We start from the raw sequence: 26,486 nt of genomic DNA on the forward strand, positions 1-26,486 counted from the left end.
AGGGAAAAGGGTAACATAATGCCATAATCAACAGTTTCAAATCATTTAAATCCAATATATACAACCAAATGCATATACATATATATATATATATATTACATGAAAGGATAGGGAACAAGGCTTAACATGTATTTTATATATATATAACATACAAAGGAACCTAAGGGCTATATGGTCCAAGCTCTCCCCAGTTGGTAGGGTCCCAGTATATGTGGCCACATGAACTAGAGGGTATACATATGCAATATTAGGGAATCAAACCTCCCTGCATATCAAGGTGCCACAAGCACAAAATTATGTAATATAATGTAGGGGACTCGAACCTCCAATCATATGATGATAATAAGGGGGACTCAAACCTCTCTGGTTATTTCGACCCCCGCGTCGGCAACTACAGTTTCTAGTATCTGTTACTTGGACCTCCACTTTTACAACTCAGCTACACAACTCCTTTTTAAGCAAAATTTAAAACATTTATAACACATTCCCATTTATTGAACCATATTTCACATTATGGCATACATTGTTGGTATCTTCATACAAACTACACTTGCAAGGTAACAACAACATGCCACACCAATTACATTCACTTGGGAGAATTCACAACCCCTTGGTTGAATTTTACATTAGCATGGGGAATTACACAACCCCATAAGGTTCAATTCAAAATCATAAGGCAACAATTCAAGAATAGTCAATTACCACATTTCTCATAATTTAAAACCAATTTTAGAATATGGGGTTGGGGTCATAACCACCTTAAAAGTCACAATTTTTAGGAAATCACAATTCCTTAGTTCATTCACCATATCCATGCACCCACAAGTTCAAAACCATATTTAAAGCATGAATTATCATATGTACACCATGGGAGAACATTGTTCAATAACACGTATTAAAAACCCTCAACCCTTGTTTCCAAAAGCAACATCAATATCTCATGAACAATACTTTAAAATATATGATTTTAACAAATTAATAATGAGGGAAGAGTAACATGCCTGAAATACCAAGTTTTGCAAAAAGAATCCAACCCTTGAGTCTTTGGATTATCTACTTCTCAGAAACCCTAAGTATGGCTGCTTGAGAGAATTTTGAAAGAGCTTAGGAAGTGTTTGAGTACGTTCAAGAGGAAATATAACCCCTCTTAAGTGCTTTATGGATCTGGGGATTTAATTGGTTAAGAGGACAATGGTCCAAAGTTCCTTTAAATTAAAAGCTTGAATTTATTATTGTGACTACGAGTCACTGTATGACTCGTATAGGATCATTATGACTCATCTCCTTGATTCGTAACCATGGAAGTTCCTAGGAAGCCCACACACTGTTGACCCTATGACTCAACTAGTACCATTTGTAATAGGACCCTACAACTAATAGGGTCTAGTTGTAGTCAATGTAGAACCCAATATGGTAAACACTTGACATCCTATGATTTTCACCCAATGACTCGTAACAAGTCCTATGACTCTTCGCGAGCCACTCATACTTAGAGAAGAACTTTACCACATACATACTAATTTGGTTATGATTAGGTCCCTAGGACCCATCAAGACTCCCTATGACTCGTACCCCCAAGTCATACTCAGGATAGTAACTCAAGTACTAATCATTAGACACCTTACGACTAGGGTTACATGACTCATCAAGACACCCTACGACTCATAGGGTGCATTTGGATAAAATATTAAAAAAATTTCAAGGACCAAAAAACTGAGGCATTACAATACCCTTCCAAGTAACACATTAAAATCCTAAGAATGATGGTCACTGTTTTGCTATCACCACCTGAAGTGGTAAGACTAATGCCGATTTTTCAAGGAATGATAGAATTGTGGTTGATGATACACCTATTGTAGATTTAGAATTAGCATTAGGTATTGATGTTAGTATTAATAGGGATAGAGGTAAGGTAAAGGCTGATGAGCCCATTGTAAAGTAATTTCCACGACCGCCTCCACCTTTTCCTCAAAGACTGATATAGAAGTGGGAGGAAAAAAAGTTCAAGAGATTATTGAGATGATAAAAGATCTAAGCTTGAACAACTTTCTATTTTAGGCTTTGGAGTAGATTCCTGGATATGCCAGGTTTATGAAAGAATTTGTGATGAAAAAATGAGCAATTATTCGGAGGATGCTAGTGGATTGCATTATTACAGTGTATTCACTTATATCTTTTTGGCCCAAAAGAAGGGTGATCCTAGAGAATTCACGATTCCATGCACTATCGAGATGTCCAAATTTACCAAAGCATTATATGACTTAGGACCCAATATTAATTTGATGCTGCTGGCTGTGTTTAAATAATTTAACTTAAGACCTCAAGAACCGGCTACTCTGTGATTGTTAATGGCTGATTGCATAGTAAGAAAATGCATGGGCATATTGTTTGATGTGTTGGTAAAAGTTGATAAGTTTATCTTTTCAATTGATTTTGTCATTTTTCATTGTGTGGTTAACTTTGAGATGCCCATCATATTGGAAAGACCATTCATGGAAACAAGTAGAGCAATGGTTAATAAAGAGAAGGGGGAGGTCATGTTTAGGATCAATAATGAAGAAGTCATATTCAACATCTGGAAAACTATGAAGCAACCTGTCGATATGAGTGTAGCGCTAGTTATTCATTGTATTGATGACCTAGGATGGAATTCTCTTAGATGCCTTGATGAATTATTAGTAATCAAGGTACCCACATTATGCCGTAATGTTAAATTTAGCCCTGCATGGGAGGAAACCCATGGGCTTGTTGGTAAAGTCTGAATAACAACATAGCCACGTCGTGTTTCGATGTTAAATCAAGCATTGAGTGAGAACCAACCCACTATTTTAGTGTTCTCATTTTTTTATTTTTTTTAGGTAAAATGGAAAAAGGAATGGCCTGGATTGAGGTAAAATTGTATAATTCAAAATATTCCAGGTAAGGGGACATTGTGACCAACTCATGAACGTCACAAGTTCTACGTGTGCCAGGTAAGTTGTGCATTAAATGTTAAAAGGAAATTTTGGGGATGTTCTGTACTTGAAAATGTAACACACTTATAACTATGTAAATACCACTTATGACTTCATAAGTAGTGCAATATGAGTTAGAAAAAAGTTCAGAGATTTAGAAAAAAAGTAAAAAAAGGGACCCGTCTATGGTGTCCACCTCTGGTCCATAGGTGGTGCCATAGATGGTAACTCTTTGGGCCTAGTTTTATTTAAAAATATAGGCCTACCCTAACCCTACCTAGCCCTAAACCAACCCTAAGCCTATTTAAGTCCCATTTAGCCAATTGTAACCCCTAAAACTCAAAATTTCCTTCCTTTCTCTTAAAATTCAAACTACCCCATTTTCCTACACTTGAGTAAAGGCAAATACACTATTTTTTCTGGATACCAACTTATTCAAAATCACTACAAGGCTTTCATTTCGTTTTTTATGCTTCAATTTTGGTTCCTTGAATAAAAGGTAACTTTCTTGGCTTCAATAGTATTATCTTGTGCTAAACCTGAAATAAGTGAATTAGTTTGTTTATTTTCATGCAAAATACATAGAAATCAATAAAATTGTATATAAGATCCTTGAATTTGCCTAAATATCCTAATGTGGGGAATTTTTCTCAAATTAAATCATAATATCATGCCCTAAATGAAAGTTAAAGTTGAAATGGTAAAGGAATCCCAAATGTTTCCATGTTAGTTTGCATTGAAAAAGTTGATTCTAGTAGTATGTGTGCATAATGGACTTTTTTGTGCTGAGTATAATTTATATAGACGTAAAATTGAGTGAAAATTGGAAGTTTTCAAATTTTGAGTTTTTCTTTAAGTTTTGCACTCCCTCACTATCTTTTGGACACTAACACTTGGTTCTTTAGGTACACATAGTGGTAAAGACTTAAAAGAAGAAGGTTGTACCTTTAATAATAGGCTACACCTTCAAGGCAAAAGAATGACTCCTCCGAGGGAAGTGTCTCGGTGGAGAAATACCCAATTGATCGGACAAGAGTAACCCCAACTAGAGTGATATGGCCAGTGACTACGGGCCAGAAATATGATGCAGATGAGACTATAATTAAGGAGAACTTGGGCGTACCACTTGTAGACCATTTATAGTGGCGCAAAAGACCTACTTCTACTCATACTAGAGCTAAGCCAAAATCCCACAAACTAATTTCTTAGCTGAGGATAAAGAAGGCTAGGATTTTATCTGTATACTCTTCCCAGTCTATGGAGAGAGAGAATAAGGACAAGGATAATGATGATAAGGAGGTGGAGTTTGAGTCACTTATAGAGGTTACTACATAGGACCCCTAGTCTTTGGAGGGGTCACAGGATGCAAACGAGTCTGAGGCTGTAGTTTTAGAGAAGTCAATAGTACTTTAGTTTGAGGAGGGTACCACAGTTCTGGAGGAGTTATTAGTTATACCCTAGTTTGAGTCGGGTATAAATCAGGCTACATATTAGGTACGGCTACCATATATAAGGCCACCATCTCAGATACATTAGGATCGATCGAGCCTATTTATGAGGTTAACCCAAGATGGTGTGTAGAGGGGATATAATTGCTTTATAAAAGAGACAACCATGTGACCGAGACAAGCCAACCCAAGAAAGATATTTATGGGTATAGATGGATTGATTTGTCTGTGTTGGCTGGAGCACCATTGTCCAGGGCTGTATTTGGCAAGTATTAGCTGTGGTGGATGACTAGACCTTTAAGTTCATACAAACCGATATTAGTATGGGAGTTATATGACTTCTACCACTCTACAGTATCTTTGTCTACGCCTAGAGGTAGGAGGCATATAGAGCAGCCACGGTTAGAGAAACTTTTGTGAGAGGGGTCAAATTTAATATTTCAGTGACAACTATCCATCGAGTTTTATTTGGCCCAGAGTATGTAGCTCCCATGTCTATAGCTGAGTCTGATCACTATTTGACATAGGCATATGACAAACACGCCATTAAAAAAGATAAGAACTAGAGTGAAAGGGTAGGTTGGTGAGACGAATCACCATTTATATCTTACCTCTCAAAGTGGATGCCCCTGAGGTTAAGGGGCAAGATATGAATAAAAAGGTTGCATTGAACTTCACTTGATAGTTTTGGTGGCTATTGGTGTGTTATTATTTGTGTATGACTACCACGAATAACTTTTTTACTTAGGATAGTGTATCAGTGATTGTGAGTATGGAAATTGATTATGATATTTATTGTAGCCATCATCAAATATGAGATACATGAGTAGGCATTTGGGGAGACAACCACACTGCCCCTTCCTATCCTGGTAGAATTTTTATATAATGAGATAATGTTCTAGATATTCCAGGTTTTGATGTGATAGTAGAGGTAATGAACGTGGCCCCGACTTAATGATCAAGGACCCAACAAACTCAGTCCTTGCACAGAGGTCTGATATGCTTCCGATAGTGGTTCTAGCCCAATTTGAGAGCTTATCAGTTCTTTCTAAGCCAACTAATATAAAAGAAGTTGATGTGGGTATTAGCATGGAGTTTGAGATAGGGAATAAAAAAGGTCCCTTGATACGAGCACACAGGGTAAGGGGACACCAACTATATCTAGTTTAGTCCTAGATTTCACTGTAGAGCCAGTTGGGACATCTATACTACCCCCTTACCCCTCTACTACAACTATTGTATCAGGTATAGTTTTTCTATCCCATGAGTTTTTGCAGAGCATAATAGATAGTCTGAGTGCTACCATTACCCGTCTTGAGAATATTGAGGCTTAGGTTGCATTTTTGTATGGTTAGATCTTGCCTTGGGCCCAGACAATACTTAAGGCAATAGAAACTAGACTACAAGCTGCACATATGATTGAGATGTCAATAGTTCTAAGCTAAGGTGCTTTCTTGTATAAATACCTTTGAGGATTGAGTGTTGGCTAAGTTTTGTGATATTTAGGCACCCAATTTGAGTTTAATTTGAGATTAGGTGGCCACCCTACGGCTAGAGATATTCTTTCTCATTGAAAGCAACAATACAACCATCCCTCTAATTATACCTCTAGTTGTTCACCAATACCTCTACATAGACCTAGACGCTTTGAATAGTTCACAGAGAATAATGAGGCAGTCCCTATTATTAGGACTGAGAGAGGTAGAGAGGTAGAGTTTTAGGATCCTGATATACCATTTGATCAGGCCCTAAAATGGTCTAGACATGATTCAAGGGATACTAACTTTGCATATAGACAAAGGCATATCGAGATAGCTGCGGGTGCATCCTCTAGTAATGAACTATCATGACCACCACCTCTGCTAATTGAGATACCCTTCCTTAGGGATGATCATGACACTGGTGCCTAGTGCATCCCAGGTACGTCCTTATTTCCTTGCTTTATATTATTTATAAACAGTGGGGACAATGCATAGTTTTTAGTTAGGGGTGGGGTATACTATAGTCACTGTGGGTTTTTGTTGCCATGCTTCTTTTCATATCAATCATGGCATGATTGTATAACTGATATGTCTAGGTCAAAGTTTATGTCGTATTGTTTTTTGTTTCATATTATGTTTTGGTTATGTGAAATTAGGAGATCTTTGAGTATTTAGGGTAATTGATATGTTTTTCATGGATTTAAGAAAAATGATACCCCTCCAAAAAATTTATTTTTAGAACTGTGTGAATTTATATATGTGTGACCATTATGGATCTTATTATAGAATCAGGATTAGGGACATCATAATCATTGCTAACAATTGTATCAACCAGATAGGTAGTAGCTTGTGATGTAACCCTGTGCCATCTGTGTAAGATATTACTTAATTTTCTTTATATGTTGAATCCAGAATTTGCCTGATTAGACTTTCCTTGGTCGTAGGATAGTTGGTTAGGAAAACATCATAGGCCATTTTTTTTATGTTAGTCCACTTTTAGCCTAAATGATCTTCTATGTGTGAATAAGTTTCCCTTGATCCCTATTTTTGAGTCTATATGCCTATTTTTCTTGTTACACCTTTCAGCTTCCCATTTATTTTACAATGAGCTTATTTTGGCCCTGGTCCTCCTAGGATATTATGCACCTCAAGTCAAAAAAATTGCCTGAGTTTAGGGCGACTATTATAAGGGTGCATAATTTAAAGTGAGTATAAAGACTGGTAAAATATGAGAAAAAATATAGTAAGGTTGGGTAAGGTAGAAAAAGAAAAAGAAAGAAAAGAAAAATGTGAAAAATAAAAGAAAAAGAAAAAAAATGAATAAAAGAAACCATACCCAACCTAAATGTGCAATAAATAATAAAAGTAAAGAAATAAGGGTGGAATAAAAGGAAATTAGTTAAAGTGTGAACCCTAAAGTAAGTGTAGCGCAAAGGAAGCTTAGTCACTTGACATTACCATATCTACCACACCAACCCCTAAACCTACATTACAAGCTGAAATAAAGCCCTATAGTGATCCTAACTTGACTGTTTGAAAGCTATGGTGATGAAAATAAAGGTATGCCTATGGTGTTTGATGCGTATTGTTGGAACTTCTCTTGTAAGTGTGAGTGTCTCTTAATTGTCCCTATATTGACATACATAATTTCATTTGAGTGAGTGGGACTTATTTGTTGTGAGGGCGTATGGGTTGTATTGCTAGCTGTTTACTTGTTTGTGTAGTGTCACTTCTACATATGCACGGTTCTCTATGGATAATGTAATGCCATATCTTAATTCCCTTGTGTCACATTGTTATACTTAATATACACACACAGTTGGTTTTAATGTGTCAAAATAGAAGGGGGTAATGTATTTGAGCTTAAAGTTGATGATTGACTGCCTTAGATAGCTTAGAGTTCTCCTAGTTTAGAGTCGTTGCTTTGTTTTGTTTTTGTATTTCTTAAGGACATGCAAATGTTCTAAGTTATAGGTGTTGATGTGCTATGGATTCATATCACTTTTGATGCTTAAAACTATAAAATATGCAAGTTACTTAGGTTGTTTTGTTATGTATGATGTGTTTTGCGTTATGTTTTGTAGGATACTAGGTTTTGAATGATAAACTAAAGAAAAGGATGAAAAACTAAAGTTTATGGCTACTTATCTATGAACCTACAACCCATAAGTACCATTTACTAGGCGTAGGTTCCAAAGTAGGTGTCAAAAATTAGAAGTCTAGAGGTTCAGAATTGTAGAAAAAAAGACTATGTCATTTGCGATGTAGGTGCCAGTCCATGGTGATAAAGTATGTTGCAGAAAGGAAAAGTCCATAGATTCAGGAGCTGGTGGAGGAGAGGGGGCACCTACATGGGACCACCTATGATCCATAGGAGCAACCTATGATCCGTTGGTGGATACCAACCTTAGTTTTCCTTTTTCGTTTGTGACTTGATTTTGAGGGTTTACGTGTATTCTATAAATACCCTTTTGACATTTTTAGTTAGTTTACACACTCTTAATACTTATAAATATATATTTGATTCTAGGATTTGATTTTGACCTTAGAATGTACTAATTTTTGTTGTTTATTCAATTAAAGACTTTGGGTTTTATTCGTTGATTATTGTGATATTATTTGAATGACTTCAATTATGAATTATTTTGATCGCATTACAAACATGAGCAACTAATTCCCTTAGCTAGGGTTGTCGCAACCCTGGATAAATAAAAAAGTAAGGGAAGTGTCAATCCTTCTAGATAGTTATTGCTGCATGCATTGTGGTTTTCTTCGTACTTATTTCTTTCTTAACGGTTGCAAATGTTAGGATCATCCCGTATTCACTACAAACCTGACAGGGAGGTAGATATTTGGAAAAGAAGATCAAAATAGTGATTTGGGTTTAATTAGTGAAACAAGCTTACCTGCATTATCTTCTTAAGACAATAAACTATATCTAATCAACTTAAGATCGAAAAGAGATAGTTTAAATTAGGGTACAAGGTATGGGATAGTAAGTCAACACTCTAAGATAGAGAGAAGATGAGTTAAATTCACCAAAGTATGTTGAGAGGCAATTGGTGATACCTAACATACCAGATTCTACATGCACAGAAGTTTGATAGTTTGATTGAGCATTAAAAGCCTATCAAGTTGAAAGCCAGGGGGAACAAAAGCCTATTGTTCATCACTAATTGATTATAACCAAAGTTAAGCTCGGTTACTTATTCGAGATTTCTACTACAAAACACCCATTTACTTTTAGTTTTGCCTGGTAGGTTCAACAAGCTAGAGAGATTGGTCCATGTCTTCCCTGTGGGATCAACCCCAACTTAGTTAGGTTACTTTACTTGACAATAATCGCTTTATCTTACAATTGGAGGTGTAGTTCGGGCATTGCTCATAAGTGGCCTCATAAGTGTCAAAGGAGGTACGATCTAAGAAGCTGAATGCTGAAGATTGTTTTGTCATTGATGAAGGGTCACTTATGATGCATAAGTACCACTTATGCCCCCATAAGTACCAACTAGGAATTAGAGGAAATTTTTTTGAGAAGATTAAAGACTAAAGATTGGTCTAAGAAGGACGAACGGGGCATAAGTAGCACTTTTTCTGCCGTAAATGTCATCATAAGTAGCATGCTACAACGACATTTTGACACTTCTAATCAACCTAGGGTCCTGTAAGTTACTTATGGCTCGTAAGTGGGTTCGTAAGTGGTGACCGACCAAATTTTCCTTATTTATTTTGGTTAGAATTTGTAGTGTTTTGATACATTTTATACATGCACTTTTTGATGTTTTTGGGATCAATGACAAGGGTAGTAAGGTGACACTTTGAGATTCATAAGGTGAAGAGTGAAATTCATCAAAAGCATTCACAAGATGGTTGGTGATACATATCTTGTTAAATTCTGCATGCATAGAGTTAAGATTGTCGAATTGAGCACGATAAGTCTACAGAGTTAGGGAGCCAGGGGGAACATAGTCCTAGTATTCATCTTAGTTTGACTTCAACCATAGCGACCAAGATTTGTTAATATTGATACTGTTCTCACCAAAACCCTAATTTACTTTCTGCAATTTTTGGCTACTTCAGCAAATTCGTGTGAGATATTCGATCTATTCCCCATGGGTTTGATCACAACCTTTATTGGGTTACTATATTTGACAGCGACCACATTATGATTTCTTTGGAGGTATAGCTTGGGTGACATCAAATTTTTTACGCCATTGCTGGGGCATACAATTACAATTGATTGATTGAAGTTGTTAAGGTTGTTGGGTATTTCTTTTCTATTTTTCTTAGGGTGTACACCCGTGTATGATCAGTACTAGAAGTCAAGGCAATTCCTTGATCCCACTTTATTCAAAGAATAAAAGAATCCTATAAAAGAATCTTAGGATGTCAGAATACGATTGTGAAGCTCATTATGAGCTGCCTTAAGATGATACACTTGAGTTGAATCCTCCACCTCTACATGGTGCTCAAGAGGTAGCTTTGTAGACCTCTGTGTAGCTACTAGCTGAAGAGAATGCGAGATGGGATGTGATTGCCCGCTGTGTATCTCAAAGAGGCAGAGATAAAAAGCTAGGTGTTGAGAAAAACTCAACAGAGGTAAAATAGATAGAGTTTAAATGCCCTTCGTTTTTCAGTGTATTCCAGTATATGATGATCCAGAGGAGTACTTGAGGTATACTGAGCCTATCAAGATAGAAGCCACTATTCCCTCAGAGTTTCCTAGAGGGTGAAGGTTGATATCACAAATGCTATGATTCATCTGCTTAATTTGAAGTGTGTTCTTGCTGGTTTGCCGATGGATAATACAAATATGCATATTATGAATTTCGTAGGAATGTGCTCTTCATACAATTTACTTGGGGTGAGTAAGGTAGCTTTGATACTCAGGATGTTCCCATTTTTCTGATGTGTGACATGACATTATGGCTAGGGAAACTACCTCATGGGTCGACCATTAATTGGATTTACTTGGGAAAGTAATTCTTGGACCGATTCTTCCCGCCTTCTAGATTGCTGTAATTGTAGGATGAGATTTATAATTTCAGGCAATTAAATTTTAAACCACTTTATGAGGCATGGTTGAGGTTCAAGAAAAAGTTGTTGATGGTTCCTAATCACCGGATTTTGCAAGGGAATTTTCTTAAAATATTTATTGAGCCCTGAATTCCAATATCAAAGCTATTGCAGATACTATCATTGGTGAAGATTTTATGAGCCTGCATTGGAAGTTAGCATAAAATTTTTAGAGTAGGTCTCTATGACCAAACATGGGTGGCATACTTAGGAGGCCAAAAAGGAGTCAGTACTTATGTTATTAGTGCTTCCAGTGAACAAAGGATTGTAGATAATATAGTAGTAAAAGAGGCTGCTCAATTGAGGATGGAGATTGGGTTATTGACAAGGCAATTCAAAACTTTGAATTCAGAAAAGGTGAATGCTGTAGGTGAACAAGGTAAATCTCCTAAGATATATGACTCAAATATTGAGGAATAGACAAATGGATAGATAAATAATGAGTTTCCAAGCCAAGGGTCAAGCCTCTAATTAAGACACTTGGAACTCGAGGCAAGGGGATTATGGTTGGAACTACTCTAGGGACACATATAAGGATTGGAGGAGAGAGAGAGAGAGATGGTTAATAGAGACATAAAGATGAATATAAGGAGAAGAATGATGCATATGTTTCTCTAAGAAACCATGATATCGATTCTAGGATGTAAGCATTGTTGACTAAGTTGGTTAAGGGTTCATAGAATCAAGGGAGTTAATGTAAGAAGAATAAGGTAGATATTTCAGTACTGAGCTAAAAAGTTGAATCGCATGCTACCGTGATTAAGTAGCTTGAGCAATAATTTGGTCAAATGTCGGGTACTTTGAATCAATATCAACCAGGCACTCTTACAAGAACTACTATATAGAATATAAAAAATGATAATCACTATTTATACATCACCACTCGGAGTGAGAAGAAAACTATTGGTCCCCCTCTTCCTATAGTTTATGAGGTTTAAGAGGATGTTGTTGATATTGATGTTGCACATGAAGTAGAATCTACAAAGTTGGTGACAAATGGTGAATCTTCACAAAAATAGATGGGTATTGATAAATAAGTTGAGAAGGATAAAGGTAAGAAGGAAGTTGAGCTAGTATTAAAGACTATTCCATAACCTCTCCAAACTTTTCCTCATAGATTAAAGAAGAAGCCAGAGGAAAATAAGTATCAAAATTTCATGTCGATGTTGAAGGAACTGTCTATTAATATTCATCTTATAGAAGCATTAAAGCAATGCCAGGTAATACAAAGTTCTTGAAAAATTTAATTACTAAGAAGATGACAGTGACGTTTAAGACCATTGATAATATGCAACATTGTTGTGCTATTTCCTCTCGATCTTTGATAGAGAAGAAGGAGGAACTAGGGGCATTCTTTGTTCTATGCACTATTGGTTCCTTCAACTTAACTCAAGCATTGTATGATTTACAAGCCAGTATTAATCTGATGTCATTGGTAGTTTACAAGAAATTGGGGTTGGGGAAACCAAATCAGTATCAATGAAATTATTGATGGTTGACCACACTATGAAAAAATCGATAGGCATAATATGTGATGTGTTGGTAACGGTGACCTCTTTTATATTTTCAGCTTAATTTGTGATCCTTGACTATGAGGTGGATTTTGAAGTTTTTATTATCTGGGTAGGCCCTTCCTATTTATGGGTAAGGCTTGCCATAAAAACGGGGGAGATAAAATTATGACTTAATAACAAACAAGTTACTTTCAATGTATTTTAGTTTATGCGATAGCCAAATGATATGCGGGTGGGGTCTATGATAGATACTCTTAATGATATGCATTAAATGTCCTTATTAAGGAAAGATTTGGGGTTAAAGAACTCGCGATAGTTATCATGAACTTTGATATTGATGGTATCAATTTGTATGATGAGATAGAGAGTGCAAGTATGGTAAGGGTTCTTATTCTTATGCTCCAAAAAATCTATATCTTGATTTGAAGAATAGAGAAACTCCACCAGCTTATCCACTTATTGAGGAGCTATCGGTTTTGAAATTGAAGGCCCTTCCATCCTAATTGTGATATGGATTTTTGAGGGCCAACAATACATTTTCGGTCATTATTCCTATTGATTTATTTGATCCGCAAGTCGAGGCATTGATTTTAAGTTTGCAGAGATTAAGAGGATGGACTATTGTAGATATTGCAGGGATTTTTCTTGGGATTTGTACTCATAAAATTTAGCTTGAACTGGATTGTGCTCCCATAATCGAGCACCAATGTTATTTGAACCCACCTATGGAAGAGGTGGTGAATAAAGAGATAATAAAGTAGTTGGATGCAGGCATGGTTAATCCCATTGCATATAGCAAGTGGATGAGCTCGGTTCAATATGTATCTAAGAAGGGTGGGATCATTGTTACTCCAAACTAGAAGAATGAGTTCTTGCCCATGATATCGGTTATTGAATGGAGAGTGTGCATGAACTATAGAAAGTTGAACACTTGGACATAATAGAACCATTTTCCTATATTGTTTATGGATCAGATACTAGACAAACTTATAGGCAGGGGTTGATACTATTTTCTTGATGGTTATTCAGGGTACAATCAGATTTCCATTACTCTTAAAGACTAAGAGAAGACTATTTTACTTGACCTTCTAGTACTCCTGCAACCTTTTAGCACTGCATTATGTAGATATTTTTTGATTTGGTAGAGGACACTACAGAGGTCATTATGGATGACATTTTGGTTTTTGGGGAATCTTTTGATACTTCCAAACATGTTTGGCCAATGCACTTCAGAGATTTGAGGAGTGCAACCTGGTTTTGAATTGGGAAAAGTGCCATTTTATAGTGAAGAAAGGGATTGTTCTTGAACATAAGACTTTGAAGAAGGGGGTATTGATATTGGCAGGTTAAAAATAGAGGTGACTAAAAAATTACCACCTCTGATTTTAGTTAAAGATATCAAAAAATTCTTGGGTTATGCTGGGTTTTATAGGAGATTCATCAAGGACTTCTCTAAAATTGCAAATCTATTATGCAAGCTTTTACACAAGGAGGTGAAGTTTGTGTTTGATTATATGTATCTTAAGGACATTGATTTCCTTAAGAAGTGGTTGATCTCAGCTCTAATTATTCGATCTCTAGACTGGTTTTTTCTTTTTGAAATGATGTGCAATGCTAATTGTGTAGCTTTGGGAGGTGTCCTAGCCAACAATGTGTGAATAGGCTTCTACCAATATACTATGCTAGCAAAGAATTAAACCCTATTCAAAATAATTATACAATCTCTGAGAAGAAGTTACTCACAGTGATTTTTACTTTTGAGCAATTTTGGTCTGATTTGATAGGGACAAAAGTCATTACTCACACTAATCATACAACACCAAGGTATCTTATATTGAAGAAAGATACTAAGTCAAAGTTGATCCATTGGGTATTCTTGTTACAATAATTTTACTTTAAGGTGAAAGACAGAAAAGGCATAGAAAACTAGGTTGCAGACCATCTATCCCACTTTAAAGAGGAAGCAATGTTCAAATTAGGGGATGATTGATGTGTGAGCTAATGCTAACACATTTGAGGCTTTTAACTAGAAATAATTGTAAATTCTTAAGAAAATTTTGTCATTTTTGATTGTTTTCTCTTTGATAATGCAGGAAAGTTAAGATGCAAGAAAACCAAAGACAATAAGAGTAAAAAAGGTGAATTTGGAACAAGTGGCCATGAAAGTGTGGTTGATGGCTTGTCTGATAAGTTATCAAATTTGTGATTAGTTATCAGAGTCATCATCAGTTGTAGACAGTGTGAGGAAGTTGGAGCAGAAGTGTGACGACATCCCCTGATAAGCCATCAGGTGTATGATAGGCTATCTAAAATGCCGCCAGCCTAAGGCAGAGATCATAAAAATGGAAGAGGAGATGACGACATTTCTGATAAGTTGTTAGACTTCTGATAAGCCATCAGGAGTTGCTGTCAGCCAATGAAAGAAAACATCAAACTTGGAGGAGGAGCTGACAACAATGTTTGATAAGTCATCAGACTCCTGATAAGGCATCACACTTCGTCGTCAGCTGTGCGAGAAAAAGTTGTATTCTGTGATTTGATTTCTAATTTAGCTCTTGGTATTTAAGGGAAAGTTCTTAGGTTTAATTAGAGGCGAACATTTATCTTGAACTTCACGACATTCATCGATTGAACATGAACTTACACTATTTTTTCTCTCTAATTTTCTCTGTAACTTTACAATTAACTTTTGAGAGATTGTTATCATAATTTTCTTAGGATTTCTACTGCGATCTAATATGAAAATACTTGTTGATATTCATTATTCTGTAAGCTATCATATATCGAATTATGAATACAAATTGTCTTGTTGCTTTTTACATTATGAGTAGTTAATTTCTTTAACCTGAGATGTGGGATCTATGGGTTTGGTTTTGTAAAGTAACTAGGCGTTCAAGATTCTAAAGGTAGTAGGAACTCCTTGGTAATTCCTCTATTTTACGTATTGTCTATTGGTTGCAAACGATAGGTCATGCCTACTAGTGATTTGCTTGTAATAAGAAATCAACCCTAGTAGGAAGTGAATTATCACCAGGGACTTGGAAGCATCAAACTTTCATTTAATAATTAACGCTGTAACAAGGTTAATTAACTTGAGACAACATCTTTTATGAAATATAAATTCCCTAATTTTGAAAGAATTAGGTAATTAAATGTCTAAATAGGTTGAGAAACATTTAGACATTACTTCGACAAGGATAATCTGCTGTTCCTACCTACCACAAGAATCTTGAACCATTATTAGTGTCTGTCAAATACCAACAATCATAGTGAACACAACTCTGGTTTTCCATATAATATTGATTACAAATACTGACACTAAATTGAGAAATAATTACTTGTTACCCTTTTAAAAAAACCCCCCATTTATAGAAAACTGCTAACTATCGATTGATTGACTCACAAACAACTCAAATTAACACCATATTCCCTGTGGGATTTGACCCTAACCTGGTTGGGTTATATATTTGACAACGACCGCTTACTCTCTCGTAAGAGAGATATAGTTTGAGCATTATCAAAAATGGCACCATTGCCGGAGAATACAGTTGTAAATTTAAGTTTGTATGCGCTAATTGACTGTTAGTCAAGTTTCCTTATTTTACGTTTATTTATTGTTTTTGTTCATTACAGGCTCATTGTTGTTTATTCCTTAAACCAGAAGTTCAGGAGAACCATTTTTACCCTTCAATACTGAACCCCAACTGATCGGCAGAATGGCAGACCCACAAGAAGCTGATCGGCTAGCCGCCTTAGCTAGAGTTCAGGTTAATCTACAGAATGACGGTCAACAAGCCCGTCATCTAAATTTGGATGAAGATGACTTGGGAGATAAAGAATTTCTAAATCCTGGTAACTGAAGGCGTGCAGAGGAGGTAGCTGCACCAGTGAAAATAAATGTACACAGAAACCATCCTTTCAGGTTAAAACCTGATCGCCAAGCTGTACAATTTGATCCTAATAAGGATGATGATGGAATGGACGGAGCTGGTGCTACTGGAGCTATTTTTCCCCTACCTCTAGTACCAGGAGTGAAGTTCAACATTACTAGTACAATAATTTAACTCCTTCAGCTGAAGGGGTTGTTCGGTGTACTCCCAGGAGATGATCCCAATATGCATTTAGTGAACTTTGTCACTATTTGCAAGTCTTTCGATGACAAGAGAGTGGGACAGAATTCCATCCGCCTGCATTTATTTTTGTTGTCTCTGTCTAGGGAGGAAACATTGTGGCTTAATGAACTGACGCCCGATTCTATAACCAGATGAAGGCAGTTGAAAGAGGCTTTCCTAGAAAGGTTCTTTTCGCCTTCCAAAAGGGTATAGTTGAGGGATGAGATCAACGACTTTAGGTAGTTTCCAACCGAAACCCTTCATGAGACATGGAAGAGGTTAAAAAAGAAGCTGATGCAGTGTCCGAACCATAATATGATAGATATTCATCTGATAAAGACTCTTTATTGGGGTTTGAACTCTATTATGAAGCCAGTTGTTGATAATGTTGCAGAGGGAACATTTGTGGATCTCACTTTTCAGGAGGCCTCAAAGATGATTGATCGGATGACCAAACAAAGTAGAGCTTGGCATACCAGGGATTCTGTGGTAGCAAGCCCTACTATGTCTGTTGGCATTACTGTCGAACAATAGAAGAAAGAGAAAGAACATGATCAAGACATGGAATACTGGAAGACGCAGATGGATTTATTAACCAAGCACTTATTATCTGCAAAGACTGAAAAAGTGAAAGATGTTGTATCACAAGGTAAAAATTATTTTGATTCAAAAGAAGAAGCCAAATATTTGAATAACTAGGGGGTTTTCGAGGCAATAGCAAGAAAATCAAGGTCAGACTTATTATGACAAGGCTAGAGATAAGGATTGGGATCAAGGAAACTGGAAGAGGAAGAGTGATAGAAGTGGGATGTATGTACCTCTCAGAAGCAGAGATAATGTAGAAACTAATATGGTAAGATGTCCATGGAGGACATGATAGAGAAATTGTTAAAGAGAGTTGAGGCTACCAACTCTGGGGTAACTACCATGAAGACCGATTTGTCTTCTATGAGTCAGTTGGTAAACTCGCACTCTACTTCGATCAAACAGTTGGAACAACAAATGAGCCAACTTTTTGTAGCATTGAATCAGAGAAAAAGTTGACGCTGCCAAGTGATACAATTTAGAACCCTCAAAATAATGGTTCATGTATGGCTATTACCATACAAAATGGTAAGATTTTATCAGGCCCTTCTTTAGGCAAAACTGTTAATGATGAGGTGATCAAAGAAGATGTTGATCTGGACAAAGGTAATCCAGTAGAGTCTGAGAAGCTGGATGACATTGATATCCCTTCCATCCATTAATAGGTTGATGAGGTGGAACAAAGGAAAGAGAATAAAAAGGAAGTAGTGGTGAAGACTCTCCCAAAACCACCAGCTCTCTTTCCTCAGAGATTGAAAATGAAGGTCGATGATATGAAGTTTAGTAAATTCATAGAAATGTTGAAGCATCTAACAGTGAATATGCCTTTGGTCGAGGAACTTAAACAAATGATAGGACATGCTAAATTTATGAAGGATCTTATGACGAAGAAAAGAGCGGTGAGCTATGAACCAGTGGATAACTTCCATCATTGTAGTGCTATTTCTACAAGGTCCTTGGTGCAAAAGAAAGCAGACCCAGGAGCATTCACTATTCCTTATACTATTGGGTCACTAGAATTCACTAAGGCCTTATGTGATCTAGGAGTAAGCATCAATCTGATGCCGCTAGCTGTCTATAAAAAGCTGGGTTTGGGCATGCCCACACCCACCAACATGTGACTTGTGATGGTGGATAGGTCGGTAAAATGACCTATTGGTATTTTGTATGATGTGCTGGTAAAAGTGTCGAGCTTTATATTTCCTGCAGATTTCATAATTCTAGATTATGAGGAGGACTTCGAGGTTCCCATAATCTTGGGTTAACCTTTCTTCACAACCGAAAATGTGTTGATTGATTTACGAGCTAATGAGCTCTTATTCAAGTTAAATGATAAAGTGGTGTGATTTGATGTGTGCAAATCAATGAAGCAGTATACAGAAATGAGTGTGTTCTCAATTGTTGACATATATTATGAGGATGAGTAGGAGGTGTCAATAGAGGAGAAACTTTCTTCCAACCTTTAGCTATAGTACTGATGAGTTTTGATCATAAAGGCTTTGAGGAGTACAAAGAGACTGTTCGTGCGTTGTTAAGAATGGGTTCATACTCTTATGCCCCTAAGAATACAGATCTTGATCTTGCTAATCGACCAACACCACTGGCTAAGCTATCCATTGAAGAGCCACCGGATTTGGAATTGAAAGAACTGCCAGGGCATTTAAGGTACGTGTTTTTGGGTAGTGGAAACATGTTACCCATTATTATTGTAGCTGATTTGGGCAAGCAACAGGTGGAAGCACTTATTGTGGTACAACAAAGTACAAAAGGGCAATAGGCTGGACTATTGTAGATATTATTGGCATTTCCCCTGGCATTTGCACTCATAAGATACAGTTTTAGGAGGACTACACTCCAACCATCAAACACCAATATAATATTAACCCACTAATGCATGAGGTGTTTAAGAAAGAAATTATTAAATGGCTGGATGCAGGAGCAATTTATCCTATTTCTGATAGTAAATGGGTGAGCACAAGAAATGGGGCATGACTATTGTTGCAAATGAAAGGAATGAGTTGATTCCACTCAGGTTTGTGACTGGGTGGAGAGTGTGCATAGACTACCACAAACTAAATTTATGGACTTTGAAAGACCACTTCTCGATGCCCTTTATGGATCAAATGCTTGATCGATTGGCAGAAAGGGGGTGGTATTACTTCTTGGATGGTTATTCAGGGTATAATTAGATCTGTATTGCTCCCAAAGATCAGGAGAAGACAATATTTACATTCCCGTATGGTACTTTCACATTCAAGCAGATGCTGTTTCGATTATGTAATGCACCTACCACCTTCCAAAGGTGTATGTGTCTATTTTCTCAGATATGGTTGAAGATACCTTGGAAGTATTTATGGATGATTTCTTGGTGGTAGGAGATTCATTTGAGATTTGTTTGGCAAACCTGAGTATGGCCTTGGAACGATATGTGGAATTTAATTTGGTGCTTAATCAAAAGAAATGCCACTTTATAGTGAAGGAGGGCATTGTTCTCAAGCACAAAATTTTGGCAAAAGGGATAGAGGTAGATCGAGCCAAGGTAGAGGTTATTTAGAAGCTACCACCTCCCATTTCAGTGAAGGAAGTATGTAGTTTCCTTGGACATGCTGGCTTTTATCAGAGGTTTAGAAGGGATTTCTTGAAGGTTGCAAATACATTAATCCAATGGACTTGATAAAGTGTTAGCCACCTTATATCTTGATAAATTCTGAGTAATCAAGATAACTAAGTCGTGCTGCGACACTAAATCAGGCGCTATTGGAAGGCAACCCAAAGTTTTTATGTTTGATCAAGGTGTCTTGATGACCAAGTCTAATAAGCTATCACACTTGTGATAAGCCATCACACTAGGTCATCAGAGAAGCTAAGCTTGAGGTATATTTTATTTAGGGCTGACGACAACACTTGATGGGTTATCACAATTGTGATAAGCTATCACATGAGGTCGTCAACTAAGAAAAATTTTGAGATATGTTCTGGATAGAGCTGATGACAAAATATGACAGGCTATCACAACTCTGATAAGCCATCAATATTGACCATCAGATATGATGAAATAAGGCAACACTCTGCCTTGATCTACCCCAGGTATACCCTAAACCTTAGTTCAGTTTCTCTTTGAATATATATTGAGGACAACACTTGATTTTATGTTGAGGGTATAGGGTGATTTGTTGTAAAGTGTTGTAGTTGACTAGGAGAAATACAAGTACCTTAGGCAGTTAGCATATTTTTGTTGATTTTTGAACACCTCTCCAATGGTCTACTATATAACTGTGTGATAGGCATTTATGTGTGACCACTGTGCATCTTGTTATGGCATTAGTACTAGTGACATGATAACTATTGCTAAAAAGTTGCATAAACCGGATGGGTAGTAGCCTGTAATGTACTTGTATGCCATGTGGTGTGAGATATTACTTAGATCCCTTTGTATGTTAAATTCAGAACTTGCCCGGTTAGTCTTGCCTTGGTTGTAGGAAAGGATCATAGGCCATTTTAAGATTAGTCCACTTCTAGCCTAAATTACCTTTCCTATATGAATGATATCCCTTGATCCCATTTTTGAGAATGCCTATTCTTTTATGATACCTATCACCTTCCCATTTGTATCATAATGAACCTGTTTTGGCCCTAGTCCTTCTTGGACACTGTGCACTTTGACTTAGACAAATAGCCAAAGTTGAGGGTTGATACCATAGGGGTGCATGATGTAAAATTAGTATGAAGAAAGCTAGAATAAAAGAAAAGAATAAAAAGCTACATTTGGTGGAAAAACAACAAGAAAAGAAAAGTTGTGAAAAAAAATGAAATAATTGTCAAAAAGACCGCACCCATCCAGAGTATGCGTGATCAAGAAAGAAGAGAACTAGGTAAAGGTAAATAAGAGAGACCCCAAAAGTTAGTTTAGTGCCAAGAAGGATTAGTCACCTTAAATATCATAGATTGTCATACCAGACCTTAGCCTACGTTACAAGCCGAAGAAAAAGACCTATAGTGATCCTAGCTTACCTGTCTGAAAACCTTGGTAATGAAAATAAGGGCAAGCTTATGGTATTTAGCATACATTGACTGGAACTTCTTTTTGAGAGTGAGTGTCTATTAATTGTCCCCATAATTACATATGTTATTTCTTATATGAGTGAGGAGGGACTTCTTTATTTTAAGGGCACACTGGTTATGTTTCTAGTTGCTAACTTGTTTGGTTAGTGTAATACTGGTACATGAATGGTTGTTGTTGCTAAGTTGATGCCATAGCTTGATTCCTTTGTGTTGCATTATTGCTTTTCAGTAATATACATAGTTGAGTTTTAGATGATTGACCTTGGAGATGGTAAATATGTTTTGAGCTAAAATGAATGATTGATTGCCGAATGTGCTTTGTATCCTCTTAGTTATGTCTAAGTTGCTTGATGACAAGCAATTTTTTTAAGTTGAGGGTGTTGATATGTGAGGTAATGCTAACACATTTGAGGCTTTTAACTAGAAATAATTATAAGGTCTTAAGCAAATTTTGTCATTTTTGATTGTTTTCTCTTTGATAATATAGGAAAGTCAAGATGCAAGAAAACCAAAGACAATAAGAGCAAAAGAGGTGAATTTGGAACAAGTGGCCATGAAAGTGTAGTTGACGACTTGTCTGATAAGTCGTCAAATTTCCTATAAGTTATCAGAGTCATCATCAGCTGTAGAAAGTCTGAGGAAATTGGAGCAGAAGTGCGACGCATCCCCTGATAAGCAATCTGGTGTCTGATAAGCCATCAAGACTGCGATCAGCCTAAGGCAGAGATCATGAAAGTGGAAGAGGAGATGATGAGATTTCTGATAAGTCATCATAATTTTGATAAGCCATTAGGAGCTGACGTTAACCTAAGGCAGAAATCATCAAACTTGGAGGAGCTGACGATAATGTCTAATAAGTCATCAGACTCCTGATAAGGCGTCATACTTCATCTTCAGCTATGCGTGAAAAAGTTATATTCTTTGATTTGATTCCTAATTTAGCTCTTGGTATTTAAGGGAAAGTTCTTAGGTTTTATTAGAGGCAGACATTCATCTTGAACTTGACGACATTCATCTTGAACTTCACGACATTCATTAATTGAACACAAACTTACACTATTTTTTCTCCCTAGTTTTCTCTGTAACTTTACAATTAACTTTTGAGAGATTTTTATCATTATTTTTTTGGGATTTCTACTGCGATCTAATCTGTGAAACAATTGTTAATATTCATTACTCTGTAATTTATCATTCATCGAATTATGAATACAAATTGTCTTGTCATTTTTTACATTATGAGTAGCTAATTCCTTTAACCCGAGTTGTGGGATCTATGGGTTTGGTTTTGTAAAGTAGCTTGGTGTTCAAGATTCTAAAGATAGTAGGAAATCCTTGTAATTCCTCTGTTTTACATATTTTCTATTGGTTGCAAACGATAGGTCATGCCTGCTAGTGATTTGCTTGAAATAAGAAATCAACCCTAGTAGGAAGTGAATTATCAATAGGGACTTAAAAGCATCAAACTTTCATTTAATAATTAATGCTTTAACAAGGTAAATTAGCGTGAGACATCATCTTGTTATGAAATATAAATTCCCTATGTTCGAAATAAATAGGTAATTAAATGTTTACGTAGGTTGAGAAACATTTAGACATTACTTTGACAAGGATAATCTGCTATTCCTACCCACCCCAAGATTCTCAAACCTTTACTAGGGTCTTTCAAATACCATCACTCATAGTGAACGTAACTATGGTTTTCCATATAATATTGATTACAAACACTAACACTGAATTGAGAAATAATTACTTGTTACCCTTTAAAAAACCCCATTTATAGAAAATTGCTAACTATCAGTTGATTGACTCACATACAACTCAAATTTACACATATTCCCTATAGGATTTGACCCCAACCTAGTTGGGTTATAGATTTGACAACTACCACTTACTCCTTCATAAAAGAAGCGTAGTTTGAGCGTTATTAATGATCTTTAAATAGATGATACTTTTCTAGATGATCGGGTCTTGGCAACATCTCAAGACTTAATCCCATGTTTGTTGATTTTGCTAACTTTTGGGCAAGTGATCTTGTTACAAAAGATTTATCATTCCAGCAGGGCAAATAGTTTATGCATGAGGTGATAAAGGTTTTCTAAGATGATTATTATCTATTTTGGGTTTGTGTAGATTGAGTTATTTAGAGATGTATTCCTGAGGTGGAGATGATAAGCATCCTTGAGGATTATCATTCTTTGCCAGTTGGGGGTCTTCATGGTGGTACCCGTGCAACCCATAAATTCTATAGTGCGAGTACTATTGGCCGACTATTTTTAAGAATGCTCATGATTTCACTTGATCCTGTGATTAATGTCAGCAACAAGGTAATATTTCACTAAAACATAAACTCCCCATGACACCTATCATGGAGTTAGAGTTGTTTGATGTGTGGGAGATTGATTTCATGGGTCTGTTTGGGAGCTCTTATGGGATGAAGTATACTAGTAGAAGTCGACTATGTTTTTAAGTGGCTGGAGGCGGTTGTGCTCCCTAACAATTAGGGTTAAAGTTTCACTGCATTCTTGAAGAAAAACATCTTTTCTTGATTTGGCACTTTGCGTTCTATTATTAGTGATGGTGGGTCCTACTTCTGCAATCATCTACTTAAGGCCTTGCTAAAATAAAATTATGTGAAGCATAAAGTGGCAACAACTTACCATCCTCAGATGAGTGAGCAGGTTGAGGTCTCCAATCATAAGATCAAGTCCATATTGGCAAAGAATATGAACGCCAATAGGACGAACTAGTTAAGGAAGTTAGATGATGCTCTTTGGGCTTACTGGACAGCTTTTAAAACCACCATAGGTGCCTCTCCATATCATATTATGTACGACATCACATGCTACTTGCCTATTAAATTTGAGAACAAGTTAGTATAGGCTTTAAAAAAGCTCAATTTAGAGTAAAGTGATGTAGCAAATTTGATGTTGAGCAAGGTGAATGAGTTAGATGAATTTTGGCTTCGGGATTTGAGAGATCTACTTTGTACAAGGAGAAGATAAAGCTGTATCATGATAAAAAGTTGAGAAAAGAGTATTTGATCGTGATTACATGGTCCTATTGTATAATTTAAGACTTTTCTTGTGTCCTGGAATGTTGACGTCTAGGTGGTATGGACCATTCACTATGATTAGTTTGTTATCAAATAGTAGTATTGAGTTGAAATGAATGGCGAGCCATATTTAAGGTGAATGAGAAGCGCGTTAAACACTGTATTGGAAATACTAAAGAAGTGAAAGTTTGTGTTGATGTAAGACTTGGCAAAGTCTGAGTAGTTAAGGGAATCGAGTCGTGCTGTGATGTTAAATCAAGCGCTTTCTAGGAGGCAAACCATGGGCTTGTTGGTGAAGTATAAGTATCCAACACTGTCAAATTATGCTGTGATGTTAAATTAAGCCCTAGTTAGGAGGCAACAAAATTTCTAGTGTTCACTTTATTTTTATTTTAATAGGTTTAAAGGTTGGGACAATAGTTGGAACATGGTAAAAATAAAAAAATTTAGAAAACTCTAGGTAAGGGGACTTACTGACCTACTTATGGGGGTCATAAGTCCAACCTAAGCTAGGTAAGTGATGCAGTAGATGTTAGAGTGAAGATTTAAGAATTGTAGGGCCTTTGAATTTTTACTCAGAAACCCACTTAAGGTGGTTGGAAGTACCACTCTAGACCCCGTAAGTGGGGTCATTGAAATCGAAGTCAAGATTCAGAGGATTATAGGATTTTTAGGTCACTTACGGTGGCCCAGTAAATACCATTTGGGGGTCGTAACTGGCCCCGTAAGTGGACTAATACTCTAAGGGATGGAATTTTAAAATCTAGATTTGACACAAGTGGATATGACTCGATCTGGCACACCATCAACCATGAAACCCCCAAACCCAATCCATATTCCCCATTTTCCTAGATTTTGTAACTTCCCACCTTAATTAAAACTCTCCAACTCCCTTTTGTCACTATAAAGCAAATAACCACTCATATTTTCTCTCACTTCCACACGCAGGGCACATAAAGCTAGAGTTTTCATCAGCCTTAATTACTTTCTACTTCAATCATCTGCCACTAAGGTAGTATTCTTGGCACCTACAGGTTAAAAATTTTATTATTAGAAAAAACTTGAGTTGGTACTTAAATAATCCTAATATTTGAGTGAATCTATTAAGTCTTGATAGTTTGGAGCCTAGAATGGTTAAAATGTAAACTTGTTGCATTGTTCTTGACTGGGAAACCTATGATCATGTCTTTATGAAAGTAGAAGTTAAATAAGTAGATTATAATCTAAAATTCTTATGTAAAACCTATTAATTTTAACTTGATATATGTTGTTGTGTATGAAGCTGGACTTAAAAATGCAACATACCCTGTGTGGGATAAATTTTTTTGGGAAAATCTTAAGTACCCATAGCAGAGTACCTACACCGCTACTTATGAGCCACATAAATGGAACTTACGGACCATAGGTGGGGTCGTAGGTATCCCGCCTTAGGTGTTTTGATTTCTTTCAAAACATTTTGTTCCCTTTTTCTTTTTTAAGCACTAACAACTACTTTTTCAGGTATAATGACACCTAAAGTAGCCAGAAAAAGAGAGTTTAATCAAGGATCCATGATAAGTCCCTAGACTAGAGTGGCTCTATAGAAAAGTACCATATTAGCACAAACAATACTTTAGTGGCCCCACGATAATCTAAGGGTTGATCTTTGAGATAGATTGCAGCTGTAATAGTTGTGTCCATATTGGTCACCCAGCCTACCCAACACCAAATTAATTAAGGATTTATCCCACACTAACACAGAATGAGGCCTAGATAACAACAGTTAGACCTGTTCCTAGATTGAGGATGAAGATGACCCAAAACTTACCACTACACTCTCCCTAATACAAGGAGTGAGAGTGTTATTTTGAATATGGTTTAGAGAATGAGGTAGATTTATAGTTTGGGTATAGATAGGAGTTTGAGTCTAGATTAGCATCAGGGTCTGTAGAAGAGAAGAAGGCTCTTGGCTCTTAATTAGAGGAGGGGTTAAAGAAAGCATCAGGATCAGTGAGTGATTCACATCGATTGCACCATAGCCTAAGGAGGGTGTATTCCAGTGGCTTCAATAGATTTCATTGTCTTTAACATAATATGATCTATCGATATCACAGGACACCCAACCTTTTATTCCACCACTGAACCCAGGGTGTGACTTTAGATACGTATTGGATATGACTATAATTAAGATAAACTTGAGGTGGTGTGTAGAGGGTATGAAGC

The sequence above is a fragment of the Capsicum annuum genome, chromosome 1, assembly GCF_002878395.1.
Source record: "Capsicum annuum cultivar UCD-10X-F1 chromosome 1, UCD10Xv1.1, whole genome shotgun sequence".
Lineage (NCBI taxonomy): Eukaryota > Viridiplantae > Streptophyta > Magnoliopsida > Solanales > Solanaceae > Capsicum > Capsicum annuum.